Source organism: Heteronotia binoei, chromosome 7 (genome assembly GCF_032191835.1).
Source record: "Heteronotia binoei isolate CCM8104 ecotype False Entrance Well chromosome 7, APGP_CSIRO_Hbin_v1, whole genome shotgun sequence".
In the NCBI taxonomy this organism is placed as follows: domain Eukaryota; kingdom Metazoa; phylum Chordata; class Lepidosauria; order Squamata; family Gekkonidae; genus Heteronotia; species Heteronotia binoei.
The window spans coordinates 73203279-73219144 of NC_083229.1; the positions used below are offsets into that span (position 1 = coordinate 73203279).

The 15866-nt window shown below is 45.9% G+C and overlaps 1 protein-coding gene across 2 annotated transcripts in view; it reads left to right on the plus strand.

Moving 5' to 3' along the window:
- Positions 1 to 15866, plus strand: part of CCDC178 (coiled-coil domain containing 178) — a 298788-nt gene that overhangs the window by 224301 nt on the left and 58621 nt on the right. The window lies entirely within an intron of this gene.

Consider the following 15866-nt stretch of genomic DNA (forward strand, 5'->3'; position numbering starts at 1 on the left):
TTCGGTAAAGCAAACTTGTTATATAAAGGCAATATATATTAAATGTAACTATTAATAATATAATGATCTCTTGTTTCATCAACACTTTAATCCTAGTCCCAGAGGAGTTAGCTATGTTAGCCTGTTGATGCAACATATTATAGTCCAGTATAGGGTTGCCAAGTCCAATTCAAGAAATATCTGGGGACTTTGGGGGTGGAGCCAGAAGACTTTGGGGGTGGAGCCAGGAGACATTAAAGGTGGAGCCAAGATCAAGGCTGGGACAAGCATAATTGAACTCCAAAGGGAGTTCTGGCCATCACATTTAAAGGGATGGCACACCTTTTCAATTCCTTCCTTCCATAGGAAATAATGAAGGATAGGGGCACCTTCTTTTGGGGCTCATAGAATTGGACCCCCTGGTCCAATCTTTTTGAAACTTGGGGGGTATTTTGGGGAGAGGCATTAGATGCTATACTGAAAATTTGGTGCCTCTACTCCAAACAACAGCCGCCCCAGATACCCACGTATCAATTCTCCATGATTTTCTATGGGAATAAATCTCCATAGGGAATAATAGAGTTCCCAGCAGACATTTCCCTCCCCTCCCCCCGCTTTCTGATGACCCTGAAGCAGGGGGGAGGGTCTCCAAACCGGGGGATCCCCTGCCCCCACCTGGGGATTGGCAACCCTAGTCCAGTAGCACCTTTAAGACTAACAAATTTTATTGTAGCATAAGCTTTTGAGAAAGACAGCTGTGTTTTTCGAAAGCTTATGCCACAATAAAATTTGTTGTTCTTAAAGGTGCTACTGGACTCTTTACTATTAATCCTAATAGTAAACACTGATCCAAATAAAAGGTGACATACAATTTTACTAAAGTATAAAATATTTTAAAATAATGTGTCTAAAGAAAACAGTAAATGAATATATTACAATGTGTTGTTTCTATGAAAGAAAGAAAAAAAACAAGTCCTGAACACTTTCTGTTTTAATTATTTTTGCTTAGAAGCTCTTCATCATATTATTGACCTATTTGGTCATGCCCAAGCTAATCATGTCTAAACCTTTCCCAGTGGGAATGAGCTTGTTCACTTCCTGTCTTGCAAAAATATCAACTAAAACTCAGTCATATATGCCTGTGGTCTGATCACTGCAGCCCATCCTAGCCACTCTCTCCAGCAGTGAGACCACTGTAGTCTGTATCATGCCCATGAGATTCAGTGCCAGAAACCCATCACTTCCTGTGTCAACTTTCAACTCTGTTCAGTTGTTTACACATTAAATTATACCAGGCTCTGTTTGCAAAAGCTCTCTTTCCTCCCCTCCCCCCTCCTTTTTTGTTTGCAAGGAACTGGTTTGTCATACTGAAATGGAGTTTTTGTGCAGTAACAGCCTAATAACCCAGCAACTTTAGTCACTTATTAAAGTCAAGCATGTGTCTTTGTTTCATGTTGCTAATGATGTGGAACCATAGAGGCCCAAGTATATTTTGCCTGGACGGTGTGGAAGTGAATGCTGAGAGCTCATTACTTGGCTCCCTATTGGAATCCTGCAGGCTTCTGCTCATTGAGGAGACTGTGGGGGCTTTGACAGAATTATTATACTGAATATTTTTAGACTCATTAACTATATCACCAAAGCAAAACATCTCTTCCTTAGATGCAAATGGTTGCAGATTCTGTAGTTTTGCTTTACTTATCTCAGAAAAAAGGATGAAGCTTGAAAACAAGTTAAAGAAGGGACTTTCATGCCTGAATGTTTAAATTTGTAACATGTACTCAGCATGCCTAAGCTCCTTTCTACTAATTTAAGCCACTCAAGTCTAAGTACTTTTTTAAAAAACCCTGTTCAGTTTCATAAACTTGAGGCAGTACTTGGAAAATATGTGATTTTGACTACTCAAATTTATGATAAATGGAGTAGGAAGAGCCTTAAAATTGTACTGATGTCATTTGATTCAAAATAGAGAACTTATCTGTAATGTTAAAACAATTTAACTTTAAAATAATTATTTATACTAGTATTCTGTCCTTCCTCCATGGAGCTTTGGATAGCATATGCAGAGCTTTCTTTCTGGAAAAAGAGATGCCAGAACTCTCAAGAGGGAAATGAAAGAAAAACACACAGGCGCCCCTCATGAACTTTTAAACATTTTTTTGAGAATTTTGCCTCCACAAAGAGGTTACATAACTCCATTCCGCCATGTTCCCCCAGGAAAAAAGCTCTGAGTATATGTAGTATATGTGGTTCTCTCCTGCCACATTTTATTTCAGACAACCCTTAAGGTAGATTGGGCTGCAAGAGAATAACTGGTCCATGATCATCCAGTTAGTTTTTCATAGCAGAGCAGAAGTTTGAATACAGCCCTCTCTGATCCTAGTCCAACACCTAACTGTTATGCTACAGTTCGAGGGAATTTGCTTCCTGGTACTTAAAGCTAAAGAACTAATGATGCTAAATAAGTAATTCAGTAGCCATACATTCCAGCTTTTCATTCTGTAATACATGCATTATGGAATATTTAAAATCAACACTTCTCATAGCCATTTCTTCACTCTGCTCAAACTGAATTGCTTACAAATGAGAAGAGTGACAAATATTGGGCTACTCTGTGTTTCTGCAATTGGTTTGAGCAGTCATTAAAACTGTTTTATTTTACCTTTTTGTTATTTTAGAGCTAAGAGGTACTCAAGGTAAAATGAATATCGTAAAATTTAGGGCTCTGTTTCTTTTTAAGAGTTTGCTTTTAACTGTTGAGTTAAATTGTTGCACATTTTCTTGTTTTGGTGCAGGTGGTTCCTTGTTCTGAATACACAGTCTGCTGTTCTATATGGTATGTCCAATCAGTGTAGGAAATATTTGAAGTGTAAGCAGGGGTAGAATTATAGCAGGAACTCCTTTGCATATTAGGCCACACACTTGATATAGCCAATCCTCCAAGAGCTTACAAAAAAGAGCCTTTTAAGCTCTTGGAGGATTGGCTACATCAGGGGTGTGTGGCCTAATATGCAAAGGAGCCCCTGTTAGAATTTCATCCCTGAGTGTAAGGAACATTTAAGAAAAGTAAATATTAGTACATTTAAATCCTTTTAACTTGAATGATTGTTCTAGATTTCTGTTCGAGTGAAATTATAGCTATTTTGATGTTGAAGAGGAAATACAGTGCTTGTATTTGTGGTTCACTTGTTGTGCTAGCTTTTTTTGACAATGGTGACAGTGCCTTTATACATCAAGAAACATTTCTCCCTTCTGTGCCTGCCAGGGGTCCTAGAGGGAATACTTTATACTAGAATTATGTTTCCCTTTGGGATTTTACCATTAAAACAGCAGTTCTGATCAGTAGTCCATTGTCAAACAGTTTTTGTAAAATACTAGAGAAAGAGTTGAAACCTGTCAGATAAATAAAATATTGAATTGAACTATGTGTCCTCATCAGATGAGGGCAACATCTTTGTTTTCCCAGTGAACCAGCAGTTTAATTCATAATTGATACAAAACATTTGTTGTAATTTACAAAATATATTTTGCATTGGCATTGGAAGAGTATGCAGGACAATTTCATCATATCAATCAATGGCATTTTGTTGCAAAATACTGATTGCCTATTAAAGACATAGGAACTGGGTGATCTCCTCTTTATGTCTGGAGGATCGTTCCAGGGTTGGAGGGATCAAGACTAGGAAAAACCTGCAATTCCAGCTAAAGGTAGACTGCAGACTGTGATGTATCCTGCTGTCTAAGGCTTTTCTTGTAGAAAAAGCCCAGCAGGAACTCATTTGCATATTAGGCCACACACCCTGATGTCACCATTGTTTCTTTAAAAAAAGCCCAGAAAGCACTCCTTTGCATATTAGGCCACACCCCCTGCAACCAAGCAAGACAGAACTGCGTTTCTGTGCGTTCCTGCTAAAAAAAAAATATCCCTGTTGCTGTTTCTGGAGCTGGTATAGAGGTAAAGGCAGGATTCTCAGGGCATTCCTAGGGAGGTAGCAATGATGTGTAAAGGCCAACATGCACCTTAGGTTGGATATCTGGTCTTGGATCTCCAAATTCATTCTTTGATGCTAAAGAGCAGTTGTGAAATGTCCAGATTTAGGGATTATCTATTTCTTTGTGCTATTTTTCAATCTTCTCTCCTCACTCCGGTCTCCAATTAATGGGGAAAGAAGACAATCATAGCTCAGGTTATGCTGATGAAGAAAGTGGTTATAGGGGAAGAGTTAAAATTTCCCAACAGTGTTATTCCCATGTGAAATAGCCATCCTCCCCCGGCTGCATTTTAGAGTCAAAATATTACTGTAGATCATTAATATCCAACTTCTTTCTTGACTGCCGCTTCTTGAAAGATGGAGGGTATAAAACACACCTGTGCAGTAACCAAAGTTACTTTTGCAGTAACCAGACTTGTAAAAGTAAAGGATGAAACTGGAGAATGTTTGGTACAACATGCTACACTTGAGGAGATGTGAGAACTTGGAGGAGGAAATTGGATTTATACCTCACTCTTCACTCAGAGTGACTTACAATCTCTTTTTCCTTCCCTGTGAGGTAGGTGGGGCTGAGAGAGCTCTGAGAGAACTGCACTTGAAAGAACATCTCTGAGAGAACTTGTAACTGACCCAAGGTCATAGCAGCAGCTGCATGTGGAGGAGTAGGGAATGAAACTCAGTTCTCCCAGATTAGAGTCCACACTCTTAACCACTACACCAGACTGGTTCTCTGGAGAGTCTTTCGTGTGTAGGAAACCCCATACTGTTTAGGGATATTTGGATGCCTGCAGCCTGCAGCAACGCTACTAGGCTGCAAGGGCAGTGTTTTACCTCCCTAGAAGAAGAAGAAGATATTGGATTTATATCCCGCCCTCCACTCCGAAGAGTCTCAGAGCGGCTCACAATCTCCTTTACCTTCCTCCCCCACAACAGACACCCTGTGAGGTGGGTGGGGCTGGAGAGGGCTCTCACAGCAGCTGCCCTTTCAAGGACAACTCTTGTGAGAGCTATGGCTGACCCAAGGCCATTCCAGCAGGTGCAAGTGGAGGAGTGGGGAATCCAACCCAGTTCTCCCAGATAAGAGTCCGCACACTTAACCACTACACCAAACTGGCTCTCCTAGAGGGAAGAGACGGCGGCGGCCTGTTTGGGCGCGTATTTCAGGGGGCGGGGCCAGGCCGTTGTAACGGCCATACCTCTGCTCCCTGCTCAGTCCTGGACAAGATCGGACAAGGAGCGTCTTTTGCGGCTTGCTTTTACCACTTGTCTTGAGGCCTCTGGTTCTGGCGTTGGCGGCAACGGGGTCTCGTAGCGTGGCGGCGATCCCTGCGGGTCCCTGAAGGCAGCAGGGGCTTTTTCCGGTGTTCGGGGGCTTTCGGGGTGGCTTGTCTGTGCCTTGTTGGCTGATGGGAGTTCCTTGGGTCTTTGGTGGCTGAGAGGAAGCTTGCGGGCTGTGGTGAACATTGTCCTTTCTGGGCTTGGGGTGGTCTGCCCTCTCCCTCCCGTTTTGCAGGGAAGGAAATTTTGTGGGGGGTTGAGACTCCCAGGGGGGAGTTAAGGTGATTGTCACCTTAGCTGGGTCTGCCATTTTTTGTCTGTGGTGTGTGGGGTGTCAGCCATATTGGGTCTCCTTTCTTTGTTAAGGGACGGCGGCCATTTTAGGAGGTTCTTGGGGAGGCTCTTGTTGGAAGCCATTTTGAGGTGCTATTGTACCTTATTAAGATGTCGGGTGGAAAAGGGTCTGGGAGGTCTAAAGGGAAGAAGCTGGCACCTAAGGCACCTAAGGCTCCTGCCAAAAGGCCTCCACCTTCGTTGTCCACATCTGATGAGGAGGGTGATGTGGCTGTTAATGCCAATATTTTGCAAAGGCTGCAGGCTTTGGACCAGGTGACGGGTATTTCTTCTTCAGAAAGGGTGGAAGGGGATAGAGCCTCTAAAAGGGGGCTCCAAGAAAATGTATTAACCAGGTTGTCTATCCTTGAGGGTAGATCTGGTGCATTCATAGCTGGCAGCGCCTTGGGTCCCGGCGGTCCAGATGTGGGATCGAGGTCATCTTCAGGAAACTCTGGAGTTGGATCATTGCTGGTTCCTGCTGGATTTGTGGGTAAGGCTGGGGACAGTTGTCAGGTTTATGCTGGGCAGGCTTGGCCATGGGGACCTTGGGGTCCTGCTTCGTCTGCTGAGCAGGGCATTCCTGCTGTGAATTCTGGGTTGGCTGCCCCCTCTGGGTCGGGCTCATTCTCAAATTGGGCCTGGCCAAATGGACAATGTGGCCCTTGTGGGGTGTGGCCGGGTGTGAGGCAGCAAGGTATGGCAGGCTCTTTTATGGGTAATTGGAGCGCCCCTTCTCCTTATGGGATGGTCCCTTTTACTGCATTGCCCTTCAGGGATGTAGCCTTGCCTTTGGGAGACCATCTGCTTCCTGCAATTAGGGAAAAAAATTTAAAGGGAGAATACGTGGACATTTTTTCTCTCCTTTTTTGGGAAGTGGAAAAAAAGGATAAAGAGGAGTTAGATGGAAAGGAAAAAGAAAAGTTAAAAAGGCGTAAAGTGAATCGGACCTGGGCTAATCGGCTTCCGGGTTTTTTTATTTACGCTGGGGTGATTACTCGGGCACAGCCTTGGAGGGCAGCTGCCCTTATCCAATACTTGGACATAATCTACAAGGGGTACACGACCATTAGCAGCCCTGCCTGGCTGCACTATGAGGAGTTTCGGATGAGGGCGGCCTTGTATCCTTCCCTTCAGTGGAACTGTATTCATCAACAGCTATGGCTGTGCAGGTCATGTCTCCGGCGCAGCCAAATTTAGGTGACTGCTCTGAAAGTGGTCATTTGGTGAATAGGTCACCTGCAACCTCCTCAGTGTCATCAGGTTCTCCCCGCAATTCAGCGGAGCAGGCGGTTCAACCCCACCTGCTCTGTTGGGAATTCGGTTCTCAGGGAGTTTGTAGCAGGAAGGCTTGCCAGTTCAAGCATGAATGCTCCATGTGTGGTGGGTCCCACTCCTTTAATAATTGCCCGAAAGCCTGGGGGTGCAAGAATTCAAAGAAGCCTGGTGCAGGGGGGAACCTATCAGGCTGGAAAAGGGGCCCAGTCCGATAAAGGCGGGTCCTCTTGAGAGTTGGCTGTCTAGGTATCCGCGAAGGGCTGACAGCGTTTACTTGCTAAAGGGTTTTAAGGTTGGTTTTAGGATCCCTTTTCAGGGGCCTCAGGTCTTATTTATGTCTGAGAATCTTAGTTCCATTAAGGGCTTAGAGCAGGTTGTTAGCGATAAGATTGCCAAGGAGTTGGCTGAGGGCAGGATTTTGGGCCCTTTTCCCCATCCTCCAGTGCATAACCTTAGGGTTTCTCCATTGGGTGTTGTGCCTAAAAAGGCGCCAGGTAAATTTCGTTTGATTCACCATCTTTCCTTCCCCAGAGGGAAGTCTGTTAATGATGGGATTCCCGGGCATTTATGCTCAGTTAGGTATACCAGCTTTGACCAGGCTGTTGCCATGGTGAGATGCTGTGGAGTGGGTGCAGAGTTGGCGAAATGCGATATTAAACCTGCATTTTGCCTTCTACCAGTGCATCCCAAGGATTTCGAGCTCTTGGGATTTTCCTTTGAGGGTCAATTTTACATGGATAGGGCATTGCCAGTGAGCTGCTCTGCATCATGCTTAGCTTTTGAGTGTTTTAGCACATTCTTGGAATGGGCTGTTTGGGAGAAAGTGGGTTTACAGGACATCATTCATTATTTGAATGACTATCTTTTTGTGGGTCCCAAGGGGACTGGGCATTGTGAGCAACTGCTGTCGGCTTTATAGAGCTGGCTGCAGAGCTTGGGGTTCCTTTGGCACTGGAAAAACTGGAGGGTCCAGCCCAAAAGCTGACCTTTTGGGGGATTGAGATTGACACCGTAGCACAGCTGTCCAGGGTACCTTTTCAAAAAATAGTCAAGTTGAGGAATAGGATTCATTCCTTTCTTCTTAAAAAGAAGGTTACCTTGCTCGAGTTGCAAAAGTTGGTTGGGCATCTGATCATTGCTTGCAAAGTGGTTGCCCCGGGGAGAACTTTTCTTCGAAGACTCTGTGATGCTATGGCAGGACTACGCTTGCCTCAGCATAGAACACGGGTTACCAGCAGCATGAGGGAAGATTTGAGGGTTTGGCAGGAATTTTTGGAGTCTTTTAAGATTCTGGAGGGGTGGGCCAGAGAAGCCGGACCTAGGGTGGATACACGGAAACCTATGCTCCATTATTGTGTTTCGCTTCGAGTTAAGGGATTGGCCATGCAATCCATTAGGGGGCGCCTGTCTGCATTGGCTTTTGACAGTAAGGTGCTGCGTTATAAGGAAGAAATAGCTGATTTTCGTCTTCGAAAGATGCTGGAGGGGTGGGCCAGAGAAGCAGAACCTAGGGTGGATACGCGGAAACCTATGTCTCCTTCAAATCTTCGAGGCCTGAGGGGTGCTTGGGGCACGGTGTGTGCTTCTTCGTTTGAAGCATCTTTGTTTCATGCCACGTCTTTAGTAGCCTTTTTCAGGGACCTTAGAGTTACTGAGCTGGTGGCACAGTCCAGAAACGATGTTTCTGGTAAGGCTCTGTTGCTGCGGGATGTGAGGTTATCTGAGGGTCATGAGGTGATTACTGTCCATCGCTCTAAGACGGATCAGTTTAAAAAATGTACCGTGCTTGAGTTGGGTAACTGTTCAGAGCTTGAGCTGTGCCCAGTTGCTGTGTTGGCTGCTTATCTGGCAGTCCAGGGGCCCAAGGAGGGCTTTTTGTTTTGCCACAATGATGGTAGCCCATTGACGAAGCATCAGTTTTGGGTGGTGACGTCACGGGCTTTAGGTGAACTGGGGTTGTCTGAGGTGCAGTTTGGGACCCACTCCTTTAGAATTGGGGCAGCCTCGACAGCTGCCGCCTGGGGTATCCTTCCTCCTCCATTCAGCGTTTGGACCGTTGGCCCTCATTGGCTTACAAGTCTTATGTTCGTCCTTTGCTCAGGCCCTAAGTTTGCTTGTTGGTTGAAATGTTATTGGTTATGTTCTTGTTTGACTGTTTTTTCTTTTTAGATGCTGTTGTTCCTGGCCAGAGGAGCCGAGTTCTCATCTGTGGCCATAGTCACGTGTTTTGGGCCGCTCATCAGGCACGGAGAACTTTGGTCGGCTCTCAGCTGGGACTCAGCCAATATGTTTGTACTGAGTGGCAGGGGCGCCGGGGCCTTCAGTGGCCGGGCCTGCTGCCTTTGTTATTCCAGGGTACTGTGGGTCCTGCTCCTCAGGTTTTAATTGTTCACCTGGGAGGTAATGATCTCCGGCTAATAAAAGGCAAGGCTTTAGTCTAACAGGCCCAGGAGGATTTTCAGTGCATTAGAGAGCGATGGCCTGGGACCACTATAATTTGGTCAGCCATGCTTCCTTGCCTTGATTGGCACAGTGCATGGGACCCTGCAGCTATTGAGAGGGCACACTACAAAGCTAATAAGGAAATTAGGAAGGCATTGGAAGGAGGGTTGGGCTACTATCTGCCCCATCCGGACATTTCTATGGAATTTCCTGACTTCTACAGAGGGGATGGGGTACATCTCTCAGAAAAGGGTAATATGCTTTTCTTGAGAGATCTTCGGCAAGGGTTGCGGGTGGCCTTGGGTCTCCTGGTGGGTGCTAAGCCCTAAGTAGAGACTTGGCCTTAGTAGTGGCAGGTTTTTAGGGGTTTAGGGTACTATGCAGCTAGGGAAGGACCATGAAGCATCCCTCTTTTGGGGAATTAGGGGTCTGGCATGATCAACCTTGGAATTGGGTGACCCGGGGTGGGGAGAATGCAGACCATCCTGGAGGCTCGACTAGAGCAGGCCTTCCATTGAGACGTGCGTCTGACGGTTGGACCCTCTGGGGCATGCCTCCCTGCTGGGCCAGTCTGGCGGGAGCTGTGTCACACAGCTCCAGCTAGGGGGCTGAGTCTCTTGCCCACAAATGGCAGGGGAGCAGTCTGTTGAGACCCCTAGCCCTGACCAGGCCGCAGTTTGGGTGCCCTTGCTGTTTGCTATGATGATTAATAAAGTGGCCCATTATTTATACCAATGCTTGGTGTCCGACAATTCATTCCGACTTGGGGGACAATTAAGTATCATCATCCTGGAGGTAGCAGGATTAAACCATGTGGAGGCCCCTAGACAGTTGAAATCTTGGAGCTCCCCTTTGCAAATTATCTCATAGTTGGAACACCTGCCCCATTGCCTGAGGCCCTCGCTGCAGCCTGCAGGCACCTTCTCAAAAGCCCCTTTGACAAAGCTGTGGGGGAGAGGCAGAGAGAGAGAAACTTGGCGATGACGCCAGCAGCAGCTGCACCAGGCATGTTGGACAAAGATTGGCTCAGTTGCTGACTGCATGTGCAAGCTGCAAGCAGGGGGGAAACCAGCAGAAAAAGCCAGCCTGGGGCACCTAAAGGCATGCAGGCCCACAGGCCAGTGCCTACTTGGCCTATTTGTTAATCCAGCTCTGGGAGGTAGGTTCAGTCATACCATACCGGGCACAGTAAAATGTTGGTTAAAATAGTCTCTCCTGCATGCTTAAAAATACACCAGAGCTATTCTGAGAGTTACAGGTATGGGAGGTCATCCAGTGTAAAATTTGGACTGTGACATGATTTTTGAGAGGCTTAGCTGAATACTGGCACAGAAAGGAGAGAACACAGTAGCTTTATGAATTGTGGTACACCCCATCTTGTAAATCTGATGAAGAGATACAAGTATTGAAAATATTTTAATGTGTAATTGCCATGTTAATAATTGCTGTATGGCACTTTACAATTACAACTAGATTTTTTATTAATTCTTGAAAGGCACAGGAATGACAATGTTTGGACAACAATATGCTGTCCTTACTATGTTTCACTAAGTTATTAGAACTAAAATTGGCTTCATAAGTGGAAACTGGCCTCATTTGTATTAATGTTACATTGAGAAAATGCTGAGAAAATGCAGTTTAAAAATGCAGTTTAGTTGTTCAGGGCAGGTGGTTCTGCACCCATATTGCCTTTATTACACTCTCTCCACTGGCTTCCATTTCCATGTTACTACTCACTATTTAACCACTTAATTTCTTAGTCTTCAGTTCTCAGGACCCTTCTTCTCTTTCTTTTCTTATTTTTGGTGAGACTGAACAGTGGATTTGGAAACCTCTCTGTGGCAAACCTAATCCTAACAGGACTCCAATGAAAGGAGTCAGCAGATAGAAAGCCCCCTACCTCAAGTTGTGGAACTTACCCCTACCTCAAATTGCTGACAGCTTCCTTGTCTGATAATGCAAACAGAAATGCATCTGGATGGACATAATTTATGACAGGGAGCTGAGATAGTTGTGTTTCATCCAGACTTCTCTCAGAAGGGCATGTAATGAGAATGGAAAGATGATTTGGGATACTAGACTCAAAACCAATTCTGATTCTTCTTCTTTGAAAAAACTGACTCAGAAAACCTGGCTAGGGATGAACCTGATCAGCCTGTCTACACAACATTAGGCTGCTGATAGCACTGAGGCCACCCTTACTCCTTAATCTGAGTGGATGCAAGCCTCACACATCTTTAAATGTGTGAAAATATGTATCTTCTCCTGACTGCTGGTGTGTCCTTCTGCCCTCCACCTTCCTTTTGTGTCCTTTCATCATCCCTAAAAATCTTGTTTTGGTTTTTTTAGATTGAAAACCTAGACCCATGATCTGATATTTAAGGAACACCTTCCTTTTATGGCACTTTATACATTTATCAGCAGCAACGGTCCCTGGTCAGCAACTAGGGCCATTTTGGCTGTAGTGAAATTGCCCGCTTTGACATTTTTAAAACTGCACGTTATCTGAAATTTTCTGCAGTAGATTTTTTTTTCTCCCCAGGTTTAGCAAGTTCTGAAAATGTAGGTAAGAAGGAGTTAAACTGCAAGTTTGCATCAGGTGAGGAAAAATCTATTGCAGAAAATTTCACATAATGCTCAGTTTTAAAAATGTCAAGGTGGGGAATTTCACTACTGCAGAAATGGTTAATCAGTGGTTTCTTTAAGAAGGAACTAACGGAGTTGTGGGCCTTGCTCAATAATTTCCCCTACTGCCAAATCCTGCTGTTGACACCCTTCTGGGCCCTAAATTGCCTTTTGATTGGCAGCTGAAATCATAACAGCACTCTGTACAAAGCTAGATTTAGCCCAAGACACTTGTTATGAGGGCCAGATCTGACATAAATGAGACCTTTTCAGGCCGGGCCATGTCAGGCCGGGCCATGTCAGGCCGTGCTGAGTGTGTTCCTAGGTAGCAGAGACATAAACTTTACAGAGGACACAGACAAACACAAAGGCTGGGGGTAAAGTATAGGTTAATGGAGAAGGCAAAGGCAAACCACCCTATAAGAAAAAGTCTGCCAAAAAAATGTCATGATGTGACATCACCCCATGGGTTAGTAATGACTCTGCTTGCCCAGGGGACCACCTTTACATTTTTTAGGGGTTAACAACTAAAACAGGGGTGTCAAACATATGGCCCAGGGGCTGAATCAGGCCCTTGGAGGGCTCCTATCAGGCCCCCGAGCAACTGGCTGCCATCTGCTTCCTTCTCCCTCTCTTTTGCTCCCTTCTGCATTACAGCTTGTTTTGCCAGACTTGCTCAATCACACAGGAGTTACAGACAAAATCTCTATTTTTTCCATTGGCTGAGGCTACTCCCTTGGGGAGGAAGGGGGGAAGGCAGAGCTTACTTTGCCAGGCTCTCTCAATCGCACAGCAAAGCTACTTAGCCAAGCCTCTCTTCCTTCTGTTGGCTGAGGCTCTTCCCCATCCTGGTCCCCTGAGGAAGGAAGGAAAGAGCCAGAGCTTCCTTTGCCCAATTCCCTGAATCCCATGGGAGAAATACAAGGAAAGTACCTTTAAGACCGAGTGCTAATGTTTTAAGCATGGTTTAGGTTTTTTTAAAAAAAAAACTTTGGCCATTTTCCCACTGACCTTACTCCGGAGCGACGTCCCTCTTCACCGCGCAGCATCTGCGCAGATTTCCCACCAACTGCTGCGCACAACCAGGAAGAGCCGCGGCTTTTGCGTCTCAGATGTAAACTGTTTTTTAGCGGTTTACATCTGCGACGCAAAAGCCGCAGCACTTTCTGGTTGTGCGCAGCAGTTGGTGAGAAATCCGCGCAGATGCTGCGCGGTGAAGAGGGACGTCGCTCCGGAGTAAGGTCAGTGGGAAAATGGCCAAAGTTTTTTTAAAAAAACTAAACCATGCTTAAAACATTAGCACTCGGTCTTAAAGGTACTTTCCTTGTATTTCTCCCATGGGATTCAGGGAATTGGGCAAAGGAAGCTCTGGCTCTTTCCTTCCTTCCTCAGGGGACCAGGATGGGGAAGAGCCTCAGCCAACAGAAGGAAGAGAGGCTTGGCTAAGTAGCTTTGCTGTGCGATTGAGAGAGCCTGGCAAAGTAAGCTCTGCCTTTCCCCCTTCATCCCCAAGGGAGTAGCCTCAGCCAATGGAAAAAATAGAGATTTTGTCTGTAACTCCTGTGTGATTGAGCAAGTCTGGCAAAACAAGCTGTAATGCAGAAGGGAGCAAAAGAGAGGGAGAAGGAAGCAGATGGCAGCCAGTTGCTCGGGGGCCTGATAGGAGCCCTCCAAGGGCTTGATTCAGCCCCTGGGCCATATGTTTGACACCCCTGTTTTAGTTGTTAACCCCTAAAAAACGTAAAGGTGGTCCCCTGGGCAAGCAGAGTCATTACTAACCCATGGGGTGATGTCACATCATGACATTTTTTGGCAGACTTTTTCTTATGGGGTGGTTTGCCTTTGCCTTCTCCATTAACCTATACTTTACCCCCAGCAAGCTGGGTACTCATTTTACCAACTCGGAAGGATGGAAGGCTGAGTCAACCTTGAGCCAGCTACCTGAACCTGGTTTCCACTGGAATCAAATTCAGAGCTTGGACTGCAGTACTGCAATTTACCACTCTGTGCCACGGGGCTCCTTGACCCCTAAAATACAGTATCAAATATCTAAAAGAATGTATTTCAATTTATGGATGTTTTCTTATGAATGTTTGTTTAATTGGAAATTAGTGTTTTTTAAATTATTTTATTTAGCTAGGAAATACATATGAGCCATCCAATTATGAGCTGCATTATGCTTTTACAAATTTACACTAAAAATTGTGTCATCCTCAGCGTGACTGTTGTAACAGGCCCAGGAAAAACTAGTATATAAGAATTCTAGAAAGTCACTTATATATCACTTGTACATCAGTAAAGAATTATTAAGCTTTAAAACAGAGTTTTAGATTCAGAGGAAAGTACTGCAGGAGGGAATATTTATAAAATTAGATTAATCCATCAGTGCTACATAAACCACAGATTTACAAGTTAGCATGAAAATATAATGGTCATCTAGTGCAAGAACTTATCAGAAGGAAGGAAGAACAGTGTCAGCTGATATAAGTATAGAATAGGGAGATACTGAAGGAAATTTGGCAGAGGAAGCTATCAGAATATTAGAGATATTTTACAGACATTCAGAAAGCTAAATGAAGAAAAGTAGGGAATTGAATCTCTAAAGCAAGGCTGACGAAACTTACTGGCTCTCTAAATTGTGAACAAGATTCCTCAGACACTTGAAAGTTACATGACATGTGTAACTTACATATAATAGATTAAACTCAAAAAGACTTTTTTAACTTTTGGAGGGCTTATTAAAAAGGGGGAACTGTCTTAAACTCATTAGCCCCTATTCTGCTGAGGGGGACTGCCACTCCCACAACCCAGCTGATGAGGGGGCCATCCTGCCTCTCCCTGACACACCTACTCAGCCAGATGGTCAAGAGCAGCCTGACTCGCTGCCTGGCACCCCCCAAAAAGTGCCCCTCGTGCCACCCCCCCTCCCTGCTGCACCGCCTCCTTCTCCTCCCTCCCGCGTTCTGAAAGGGTGCCTTGGCTGTCGCTGACTCCTCCCCTCCCCACTTCCTGGCTGGGAAAGGAGTCAGTGACAACCGAGGTGCCCTTTCAGGACGCTGCTCGTGACAGACTGAGCAAGGCGTGGCTCTGCGGCACGGTTTTGCCTGGTGATCGGGCGAGAGGAGGGGGGCTTTAGAGAGCTGGAATGCAGTGGTAGAGCTGGTTCTGGCATTGAAAACCAGGTGGTGTGGGGAAGGGTTGGGAGGGAGGAGGAGGAGGAGGCGGCAGGAAGGGGGGAAGGCACGGGGGCATGGAGCCGCGGAAAAAATGGAGCAGTGGTAGCGGTCGGCAGGGGAGGAGGCAGGAAAACTAGGTTCTAGCCAGGGGCACCGGGAGGGGGTGGGGAGCCCAATTTGGTGCCCCCACCCTCCCGGCGCCCTAGGCAACCGCCTAGTTTGCCTAGTGGGTGAGCTGGCCCTGCAGATGGTATGGAAGTAGAGCAAGACCAGCCTCGTCACCAGGTGGGGCAGGGGCTGGAAACAGTCTATGTAACCCAGTTGCTCTCATCTCCCCTGAGACCCAGATGCTGGATGCACTTGCTTCCTCTGTATGAATCTGACTTAACCAGAAAACACAAAGGAAGAGCTATTGAAGTTCTCTGGCCGGAACTTCCTGGACTAGGAGAGAGGCACGTGCGCAACATCAGAAGCCATTCTTGGGCTGCTAACAGATGGGCATTTGGGGGCAGAGTGGAGGTGTCCCAAATTGGGCCGGCTCAAAAAGAGCCTCCACATGCTCCCCAGCAAGGCAGCCCCATCCCGTCTGCAAGGAGGCTGGGAGCCTCTGGATGGGGAGGTGGCTCAGAAGCCGGACTCCTCTTTTTTTCTCCAATGGATCAAGCGCTCATGCGCTAAAACACTCAAATGCTCTGGGTGTTGTTGTTTTTTTAAGTCAGAAACAGCTTGGGGTGGCTTGATAGTTTCACACAGCCAAGTCATC